Source organism: Pogona vitticeps, chromosome 5 (assembly GCF_051106095.1).
Source record: "Pogona vitticeps strain Pit_001003342236 chromosome 5, PviZW2.1, whole genome shotgun sequence".
In the NCBI taxonomy this organism is placed as follows: domain Eukaryota; kingdom Metazoa; phylum Chordata; class Lepidosauria; order Squamata; family Agamidae; genus Pogona; species Pogona vitticeps.
The window spans coordinates 60,447,011-60,459,098 of record NC_135787.1 but is presented as its reverse complement, the minus strand read 5'-3'; positions in this window follow the sequence as shown (position 1 = coordinate 60,459,098).

The following is a 12,088-nucleotide window of genomic DNA, read 5'->3' as shown; positions in this document are numbered from 1 at the left end:
CCAGTCTAGATTTTAAAATGTTTTCTTTTAATATGAATATACTGACAAGTCTTCTACCTCTACCATCAACAGGGTTTCATACAAGTGCACTTGACTTACCATCTAGCCATTATGTACAGTCATGTGAAAAAGAAAGTCCACCTTCAAGACAACATATCAGGACAAAATAAAAACCATCTGGTCCTTAGCAGGTCTGAAAATTAGATAAATACAACCTCAGATTAATAACAACACCTGACAGTGTCATGATTTATTTTACAAGAATAAAGCCAACATAGAGAAGCCACGTGTGACAAACTAAGTCCACCTTATGATTCAATAGCCTGTAGAACTACCTTTAGCAGCAATAACGAGGAATTATCATTTTCTGTATAACATTATCAGTCTCTCACATCATTCTGGAGGAATTCTGGCCCACTGTTCTTTACAGCATTGCTTCAGTTCATTGAGGTTTGCATCATTTGTTTATGCACAGCTCTCTTAAGGTCCCACCACAGCATTGCAATTGGGCTGAGGTCTGAACTTTGACTGGGCCACTGCAACTCCTAGATTCTTTTATTTTTCTGCCATTCTGATCTAGATCTGCTGGTGTGCTTGGGATCTTTGTCCTGTTGCATGACCCAATTTCTGCCAAGCTTTAGCTGTCAGACGTATGGCCTCATGTTTGACTCTAGAATACTTTGGTATACAGAGGAGTTCATGGTTGACTCAATGACTGCAAGGTGCCCAGGTCCTGTAGCTGCAAAACATGACCAAATCATCATCCTTTCACCAGCATGCTTGACAGTTGGTTTGAGGTGTTTGTGCTGATATGCTGTGTTTGGTTTCTCCAAATGTGACACTCTGCATTATGGCCGAACATCTCCACTTTGGTCTCATCTGTCCAAAGAACATTGTTCCAGAAGTTCTAGATACAACTTTGCAAACCTAAGCCGTACTGCCATGTTCTTTTAGAGATAATAGGCTTCCTTCTGGTAACCCTTCCAAACCAATCACACTTGTTCAGTCTTTTTCTAATTGCACTGCCATGAACTTCAACGTTTACCGTATTTTTCTGTTTATAACACACCCCCATTTATAAGACGCCTCCCAATTTTCTAACCCCAAAATTAAGAAAACCTAGCTTTCAGGATTCAGCTTCTGAGCTCAGACATTTTGTCTCTATTGAATCTTTAGCCTACAGGCTCCACATCCAAGAAGGTGTGTTCCACTTGATTTGTTCAGGATCAGCTGACATCAGTTCCATAAGGCTCGTGATTGGAGGAAGCTAAGTCTCCTGACTGTAGGAAGCTAAGCCTCATGGCTGAAAGAAGTCTGTTTACAGAGGCAAAGTATGTGCCATTTTGTTCTCTCCTCAGCTATCTCAGTTTACTTCTGTGTAAAAGATGCCCCTCAATTTTTAGGGTAATGATTTTAGGAAAGTGTAGCATCTTACAGACGGAAAAATACGGCAACATGCTAACTGAGCCCTGTAGAGCAGTGGTCTCCAACCTTGGGCCTCCAGATGTTCTTGGACTACCACTCCCAGAAGACTTCACCACCATCTCTGCTGGCCAGGATTTCTGGGAGTTGAAGTCCAAGAATATATGGAGGCCCAAGTTTGGGGACCACTGCTGTAGAGTCTGAGATGTAACTCTTGGAGGGTTTTTTTTGCAATTTACACAACATACTTTCATAGGTAAAATGAAAAAAGCCAGAAAAGGTGACATAAAGTTGCAATTCCATGTCCATGCACAGCCACAGTGGCTTAAATTCAACTTTTAATTTGATCGAGTCTAGATCTAATGCATGAATTACAGAGTGACGAAGTCAACATGTACACAAATCCCATTGAGCCAAGAGGTCTATTCTACTTGTGGATACCAAATGGAATTAGGCCAATGAATTAAAAAATCATGTGCAAGTATATATAACCTGTGTTTCCATATTTCACACATGCCTACCAACAGTTAAGAGAGAATCTTTAAGTCAAGGATAGGGAACATTTTTCCTTTAATGATCCATTGACCTGTGGAATAAGGGAGATGGCGCCCAAGTGGAAGACAGATGCAACAAAAGTCAGAAAATTGATGGGAGTTTGCAGGATTGTGTCATTCCTTCTTTTACACACATACACACACAGTGAAAGAGGAAGCAATTCTCAGAGGGCCACCCAATAGATTGTTGGTTAATGCTAAGGTCCTCTTGAAATTAGGCCAAAGCCCATGGCATGAAGGTCCCCCACTTCAACTTCAAGTGCCAGGTGTTTTCTAGGCCAAGCGTGAAAGTTCTCTAAGTCCTCAACATTAACATTTACTAGAATGTTCTCTGTAGCTTTGATGAAATGTGGATTGGACTCTAAAACAGCAGATTTTATTTATAATGTTGCCCACCCTAAAGCTAGATTATACCAAGTGGCAGCTTAATTAAAGTTAAAAGTGTTTTGCTGGGTCTTGGGTTTTGTTTCTGTGTTTTTTTTTTCCTGGTGAAAATCTGCCACTCTTTTCCCCTTTAAGGGCCTGTTTATTTCTCTCCTTTTGCCCTTCCTTCCTTCATCATGCAAATCACTGAGGAGCAGAGGATTGTTTTTGTTTCTCTTATAGAAAATGCTGTGGGAAAGCAGTAATTTGGTGAGGTTAAAAATATGTTTGGTTGATTCTGATTTAGAAAGAGCCAGTGTCACTCTTACATTTTCACCTGAGGTTATTACTCTGTGGAAGCATCTCTCTTCTAATGTGAATTATGCTTTCTAGGGGTCCTTCCTACTGGGAAGTATTTCCCACAGAGCAGTGAGCATGATACTCAGTGCTTTATTTTAATTATTAAAATGCAATACTGCAAAATAATCATTAGTGTATTGCTACAGAAACACTTACCAAAGAAGTGGTTCTGGCAAAGTAAATACCATTTGTTCGCTTTAATGGACAATTGCAGTAATGGTGTGGGGGGTCCTGCTGTTTAGGCCAAGCTGAGCTTTGGGAGGGAGGGCAAAGTATTGATTTGATCATTGATTCTGTACAGAACATTTCTGCCTTTTGTTTTTCAAAACACCCCCCCTTTCCCCTCGACAGATCAGATGTCACTTTATTTTCCTTTGCTTGAAATAATACTGAATGTGGGTTGTTGACAGCTTTAAGCTTTTGCACAATCAGCATTATAAGGACGAATGGCATAGACATGAGCAGAAGTCAAATGGTCTCCCAGGAGCTCCAACCCATTAAAGCAATTGCTGCAAGAAAAAAAAATGTTAGCAACATCTGCAGCTTCCCTCAGCTGCCTTTCAGAATCTAGCTTAAAAAGATCATTTTGAACCCCTCAGCTGCATTAAGTGTTCCTAATAATAACAACGATCTTAGAACTGCAGAGCAGGAAGGGACCCTTTGGATCATGGAGTCCAGCCCCTGTCAAGGAGGCAGCGTGGGGAACTGAACACCCAACCGCTGGCTCTGCAAGCAAATGCTTAAGCCACTGAGCTGGAAAATAGGTCTGGTAGCTGGGCTGGGTTGGGCTAAGTGGGCAAAATAAACATTTCTTTATGTGTCAAGAATATGTACATTGTGAGCCCAAAATGAGATACAGTGGTGCTCTGCATAGCGACAATAATCCGTTCCAGATAAATCGTCGCTATCCAGAATCGTCGCTATCCGAAACAAAAAAACCCATAGGAACGCATTGAAACCCCTTCAATGCGTTCCTATGGGGGATAAACTCACCGCTATGCAGAAATCCCCCATATGGCTGCCATTTTCGCCGCCCGGTATGCGAGGCCATTTTGGAACTGCCGATCAGCTGTTTCTAAAACATCACAATGCGAAGATTGGTAAGCGAAACACTTACCAATCATTGCAATGCAGTGTTTTCCCATTCAGAACATTGCAATGCGATCGCTTTTGCAATCGCAAAATCCGCATCGCTATGCGGATTTGTCGTTAAACGGGGCACTCGTTATGCGAGGCACCACTGTACTGTGTTCAGCTTGATATTTCAGACCTGCAAAAATCTGGCCTGGATGGTTTAGTAATCCATCAGCACCTCAGTAAGTATTCTATTTTTGCTGCCTGGGCCTTTCAGATTGTGAAGATCCCAGATTGACCATTACTTTTAGATTAATCCATAACTTTCCAAGATCCACACAGTCAAACGTTTTAATGTAATTTATAAAACACAAACTAATTTTCTTCTGAAATTCTTTGGTACTCTCCAGTAGCAAATGTGTATTTGCAATACGATCTTTATTGTCTTTTCATTTTCTGAATCCAGCTTGAACATCTGGCATTCCTCCCACTCCATGACTGAGATCCAATAGTAAGTTGCAACTAGAGTATGCTCACTGAATCAGTGGAAATTTGGTGAGCCAACTCCTCATTGATTTAAGTAGTCTACTCTAGTTGCAGCCGCCTACTGGTTTTTTAGCCGGTATATGGCAAAAGTCTTTTATAAAATCTTGAGCATCACTTTGCTGGTTCTAGTTACAGCAGTCATTGGTGTCTCCTTTCTTTGGGATTGGAATGCATGTTGAATTGGGCCTATGCCCATCAACTCAGAAGCAATACTGTATTCAGTGGAACGTTGTGTGAACACGTTTGTAACACTTAGTTTGTGTTAAAAAACATAGCAGTTGTATGCAAATAAAAAATACCCTTCAAGATTTATCTATTTATTTATTTTATTTATTTGCAAGATTTTTTAGCCCTGCCAATACCAATGGTCTCTGAGCAGCGTACAACAATATTAAAACTTTAAAAACATTAAAACCATTAAAATAGACAATATTATAATATCCTATATTAAAACAATCATTAAAGCATTAATATTAATAAATCCTGCTGCTCATATGGCCAGCTAAAGAATACTATTTAATTAAAATGCTGACTAAACAGAAAGGTCTTTGCCTGGTGTTGAAAAGCCAAAAGTGTTGGAGCCAGGTGGATTTCTATAGGGAGGGCGTTCCAAAGTTGGGGGGCAACAGCTGAGAAGGCCCTATTTCGGCATGCCGTCCCCCCTCACCTCTTTCAGGAATGGCACTTTCAGAAGGGCCTCCTGGCCTGATCTTACATTGCAACTAATGATAAACTTAGACTGCAATTACATGGTCAAATACAGAATTTAGTCCACTTATAAAATGGGTGAATTCAAAGTATTTTTACTGACCACATGATGCAAAGACTGGTTATTATTCCCCATATTTATGTCCCCGGTTGGGGATTTATGTCCCCGATAGTTCTGCCATCAGATTGGCAGAGGCAGGACCAGAGGAAGGAAGGAAAGAAGGAGGGGCTATGAGCTGGAAGGCAAATTGCATCATGTCTATTATGAATGGTGAACTCTCAAATCAAACTGCAGCCCCTGTGTGAGCACTGACTTTGATTTCAGATGTAATACAGGCTGCGAATCAAATTGCAGGAAAGCTGAATTGCTCTGATTCGGCTTTCCATATAGTCACACCCTTCATGCTGAGCACAGATAAGTGAGGTGCCAGAACCTGGGTTGAAATAATTAACTGATGTTCCTCATAAAGGTGATCCTACTATCTCCACGAATCTTACTGGGAGTGGATTAAAAGAAGAGAAGGTCAGTCTTTGCTCTGGGTTTTAACAGTTTTGTCCTTTTATATATATCCCTTATTCTGATCTGCTTGATGTGGAAGTTGAATAATCAAATGTAATTAAGCTAATCCACATAAAAGAATTGGATCCCCTTAGGTATGAATAATAAAGTTGTTAAAAGGCAGGTTAAGTCCTTAGCATTCTACTTGAGCTTGTAGACTTCAGACACTTCGCAGGAATGACCACATTTGTTTGGAATGGAGGAACATTGATTTTAGAGTAGATAATGGTCTTACATTCTGCAAAGCTTAACAATGTATGAGAATTTATTTGCACACAAAGTAATGGTTTTTTAAAAAAGGAGAAGAGCAGTTTTTTCTTATGGGCATAAAAGGAAATGCATTGGTCAGAGGAGCTATAGTATTATCTACAGTGGTGCCTTGACTTATGAACCACCCGACGCATGAACATTTTGACTTACGAACAGCTCCGTTCGCAAAATTTTGCTTTGACTTGCGAACAGAGCATTGACTTATGAACAAAAAATGTGGGGAAAGTGGGAAATGGACTTTGGACTGCCTGGTATTGCCTGGTACTGTAATTTTAAAATGTAAAAATTGGTTTAAAAGATGCTTGGTTTGGTTTAAAGCTGCTTGGCTTTAAAGGTGTTCTGTTTCAAAGGTGTTCATTCCCTCCCTCCTTTCCTGCCCTTTTCAAAAACCTAAATCATCTTAGGTTAAAAAAAGAAAAAATCTCCCCCTAGTGGTAGAGGATGGATTAACTGGTTTTGCATTAGTTCCTATGGGAACTAATGCTTTGACTTACAAATGGCATATCTACATACAAACAAAAAACAGCTGGAGCAGATTAATTGGTTTTCAGTGCATTCCTATGGGAAATGCTGATCTGACGTACAAACCTTTTGACTTACAAACATCTTCTGGGACGGATGAAGTTCGTAAGTCGAGGCACCACTGTACATATGTTGTATGTGAAGCACCAGGCTGGAAGAAAATAGGTCCAAAAAGGCATATTCAATGGAGAAAGAGAAAAGCAATGCACACCATAGAACAGTCAAGGACTATTTGTACTAAACTGCATTGATTGTTTGTGAATAAAAATACAGCATTCCTATTCCTTTCTTGAGACATGTTGGGTTACTCATTCTTGGAGTATTCCCACGACAGTTATGGTTTATATTTTTATATGTTTTATCTACTCAGTAAATAAATGGAAAAATGAAACAACATGATTATCTGGGACTGAATAGCTACAACAGTTGCAGACACTGGTAATAAGCAATCTTTAGCTGAAGTAACCATTTAAACATAACACTGATTATATTTCCAGGACAATTTTGCCTGACCTTTGCTTAGACCCTTCCCTGCTGTAAACATGAAGTCATGAAAACCACTTGTACATGTACTTATAAGTACATATAAGCCGTACATATTGAACATATGTACATATTGTACATATAAGCTGTACATATTGTATTTATTGTACATATAAGCTGAACATATTGTAGTTACTGTACATATAAGCTGCCCTGAAATTCATTCATTCATTCTTTCTTTCTTTCTTTCTTTCTTTCTTTCTTTCTTTCTTTCTTTCTTTCTTTCTTTCTTTCTTTCTTTCTTTCTTTCTTTCTTTCTTTCTTTCGTGGTACTGGCTGTACTTAGCCATCATCCATCATTGCTTTATGGGTATATATTAAAACCATGTGAGATCTGCTACTTTCTCATAGCTGGTTACATCTCAGGGTTTGTAGTTTCCTACTTAGTTTTACTTTTGAAGGCTAGCATATAACTTGGCACTCTTGGAATAAAGGCCATTAAAAAACCCACGTTTGAGGTCAAGCTGTTAGTCGTGGGGATTGATCTGGAAATGAAGTTAAAATCTATTTGTCTTGTCTGCTTGCAAAGAGGCAACAGGGTATGGCTGCTTATTATTCTGTCCAGGTGGCAGAAGAACACCATTTCTCAAAGCAATGTGGAACATAATCTGGAGCCATTCCTGTTGTGACAGCATCTATAAGATGCCTTCCATGAGACTCCAATTACTCAGTGTGTGCAATTCTACATGTCTAGAGTATGGCTGTAAACCCCCTGCAGAAGCTGCGAAGTGGAATAGAGACCATCCAGTGGAGGGGCCCTAGTGATATTAGATTGAATGTAAACGCACAGAGAGATGCTTGGGTGGAAGGATGAGGTTTAGATTATTTCATAACATATAATTAAAGTACTTGCTCATTTTGTTTGCCAACAAGAAATGAAATTGGCTTTACTGGGTATATTTCTTTAAATGGCAATTTTACTGTTTTACTTTTTCAATTTTAACATTTAATAATTTTTTTAAAAAATCACACAAGATAGCTAAAATCTGTCCTTCTTCACCATATATTCTCATTTCATAGCTTGAGACTTTGCACTAAGTTCTTCAAGAAAGAGTGCCTTCTTTGTGCCCCTCAACATGGTGTGGTGATTTGGGCATGATGGCTAGAATATTCTGCCCAAGGAGGCTTGCTTGATACTTACTTTAATACCATTTTAGTTGTTGTCCAAGAGCTGTCCCTGAAAAAACAATATTGTACAGCAGAAAAGATACAAGAAAGGGCAACCAGAACAATCTCAGGAGTAATTCCCCTGTGAGGAAAGGTTACAGCATTTTGGACTATTTAGCTTAGCAAAATGGTGAATAAGAGTAGATATGATAAGGTGTGATATGCATGGAGTATGGACAGAAGAAACAGAAAGTTGAAGCTTTTCTCCCTGTCTCTTGACAATGGACCCCAAGGTCATCTTCTGAAAATGAATGGTGTAAGTTTCAGACTAGATAACTGGAAGGTTTTTTTTAACAGACTGGAATTTCGTGCTACAAGATGTAGTGATAGCTAAATCTAGTTGTTAGTTCCAACTAGAGTAGATTCATTGAATCAATGAGATGTACATAAATGTTGGATTAACCCTCATTTATTCAATGACTCTAATTAGGACAAACTGTTGGAATTAGGCTTTAGACAGTCTTAAAGGATGATTAGATAAATTAAGAGAGGCCCTGTACATAATTAATTAGGGCCATCAACAGTTCTGCAATCCCCAATTTGACATCTTCCAGATGTGTTGACATCCAACTTTGATTATTTCCAGCCAGAATGTTTTCCATGAAACTGGAGGGTGCCATGTTGGGCAGAGCTGCTCTAGAACTACTCCACATGGCTTAATGAAGCCAAAGGATCTGAAGCTTACAATAGCCACATTGTGTGGCTGTTCTCCCTTATATGCAGCCACCTGCTACCCCCCTTTCTCTTTATTGTACTGTAAGAAAGTCTACCTGATGAGGTTCTTTCCAGTGTGGTGTCTGCTGGCTGTTTTATCCAGGTGACAAAGAAGAAAAAGTGCCCATTCTTAATTAGATGAAGTGCCTGCCTATGTAGGAACAGCTGAAGAAATGGATTATCAGGGACGAGGGAATGAAGGAGAGCACTAACTGTTGTGGCATTGGTATCTACCTCTAGCATTCATTTACAGTGGCAGGTTGGATGTTCTGCTTTTCTTGGAGAGGATAAACCTTCTATCAGTTGGGTTGTTTGGACAGAGAAGGTGCATGTGTTGCTATTAATGGCCAGAGGAAGGATGGTTTATTTTAGTGCATGTTTCAGGCACACCCACTCTATCCTCCATTATGGGTTTGGCAGACTATATTTTGGTGTAGACCTCTCTCAGGGTGCAGCTGTGTTCTAGACAGAACCAAAGAGTCTATTAAAGCACAGTGAAATAATGGAAGGGCAGAGTCATAATATCTGACTGGATTTACTGCCTTTTTTCAATTGCATTTGGCATTTTAAATCAGCAGCTATTTTGAAAAAAACACTTACTTTCATCATTCTGCTAACCAGCTTGGTATAGAAAGGAAAAGAAATCTTTCCTTTGAGTTTTTGTATGCTTCTAATCAGATGGGCCATGTGAAATGCACCCAGTTGTGTTTGAACAGCATGCTAAAGCTACACTTTAATCAGTGGCTGATGCTGTTTTCTCCTGTGAAGATCAGCTTCCCCCCCCTTCCACTCTAAAGGACCACAACGCAAATCAGTGATTTCCCACACCATTTCACTGAGTGGCAAGATGTCAGGTAACAACAGCCTGGAAATGTAGATTTAAGGGATAGGCCTTAGTCCAAATGCCCTTATTCAACTGGAGACAAAAAACATAAAGTGATTAAATTCTGCTGTTCTTTATTTGAATAGCAAGGTACTATTTTTAATGTTCCTCAGCTGTAGGAATAGTTGCACAGTATTTCCCCAGGATGTGTCCTGGCAACATGCATACAGGGAACCATCCACATCATATCTCTGGCACAATGTATAGCCATTTATTACAATTCAAAGGCGAAAGTCACTCTTCCAGGGGCTCTGGGTTTTCACCTTTCTTCCAAGCAGCTTCTGGTGTTGTGCTTCATTCTTGACAAATGAAAAATGGGGTCCCTGAGTCCCCCATAACAGCATTAGTCCAATAAGCTGGGAATGTCAGTAGATACCTGAGAAGGCTTCCTGAATGCCAGTGGATGCCTTCATTAGTAAGTCTCCAAGCTTGCACAAGACTAGGGAGCTGTCAAGTCATTCCTCTTTACATGTGTAAAGGAATCTACCAAAGGAAGGAAAGTCAAAGTAGAGTCTACTTCACCTCCAAAGTTTAAAGAAGGAGCAAAGCAGATGCAGCACAAGAGATCTATGATGAAGTCTTTTCCATGGTTTAGTGAAATCACTTGTGATGGGAAGGAGGAGTGGTTAGCTGGGTGCTGAGAGGCAGGGTAGCTGCATGCTTCTCCTCAAGGGAAGGAGATGAAGGCACTTTGGTGAGGTGCTTTAATTCAGGAAAGCAACTTGATTTTGCCATATGCAACCAAATAACTTAATAACTACACAGATCACTCCTCTCCCACATCACATACAGCTGGAAAAGGAGGAAAATTTCCTTAAATACGAGGGAACCTTCTCTAAGCACACACATACACACCCTTTCTCTTTATAGAAACAAAACAAAATGAAAATCCTTTGGAGGAGCCTGTACAGGAAAAAAGGAACAGTAATTTGAGATAGTAACTTAGGCTCTAGCCTTTTCTTGAGCTGGAAAACATTTCAAAAGGAAGGCTACTTCTCTGTCCCTTACTCACAGGGTTGTGGTGGCTCATTTTCACAAGGTTGTGGCTGCTCACTGTGGTTTCAGTGCACACTCTGATTGTGTGTAATGTCTGGGTTGGGCACACCAGGCTTGCCTTAACAATGTGCTGTCAGCAGGGAACTTTCCTTTGGTTAATCATGCTGTTACAGCCAGCATGTGTAGGTAACCTGTTTTGTGTTGTTTGGACAGACAAAAGGGACTGGCTGCTGAAAAACAGTTATGGCTGCTTTGCCATGAAAGCCAATTTAGACCTCATCCCTGTCCAGTTTACTTCATGAAGTACCTAGTTTACTTCACGGTGTATTGTATTCTCCTCCCTTTCCTGCTCTTAAGTATCTTTGTGCAGCTGCACGTTGAGGTTTGTTCTTAGGCATCCTTCAGTCTCGAAAGACTATGGTAATGTGCTCTGTATGGAGGACTTGGAACAGCGTCTAGTGTGGCTGAGAAGGCCAATTCGAGAGTGACAGTCCCTTCCACACTGAAGACAGATCCAGTAAATATGGAGTGGTTACAACTCTTTTGTACTATTGTTAAAACAGCAGTTTTTATTATCAACCTATAATACTCTAATGGTACTATTCTGTTGAAAAATGTTAAGTTTATGTTGATCAAATATTATGAAAGCCCATTATGAAAGACCATTATAAGAAGGGAAAAAGTAGTTAACAGTCTGCTAGCTTTTCTTGTTAGCAGAAAGATTCTACTCTCACATATATTTGTTTTTTCCTAATAAACCATAGGAATTGTTGGTTTAGAATTAATCTGAATATTCATTTGAACTAGAATCAGCATACAGTAGATTAGGATCTACTGGTAGATGTCTTTCTAGGGTTTTGACTACACTGGCCATTAACTCCGCAATTTACATTGGACTGGGCACAAGAGAACTGGAATTAAAACCCAGTGACTACAAGCTCAATGTGAAGAAGCCCGTTGTGGAATTTTCTCTTTTGAGCAGAGAATTGCCTTTTTCTGTTCAGCGAGAATGGTTTAAATTTGTTATGATGAGTTTGACATAGTTTTCCTCTCCGCTTTCTGTCCAGTGTAATTGCTTGATCCATAGACAAAGGGGCACTCATGTAGATGTCAGTTCTCAATATCAGCTCATTTGAGTGTCCGTAGTCTCCAAATGGATTCTTTTTTAAAAAAAGGTTTCAGTTTAACCATGAAGCACAGGATCACTAGGGCATTTAAGAGAATTAAAATTTTAAAAAGATTAGAATTGTCTGTATGTGCCTTATTCACACAGGCAGCTTCTGCTGTTGGTGTTCAGTGCAAACCAAGCTCTCTGCTCTGCTGACTCCTGCAAATTTAATGGCTGGACAGCTACAGTGATTTCACCTGGAAAAACCCGTTTGACAAACTGTGAATCACAGTGGAGCA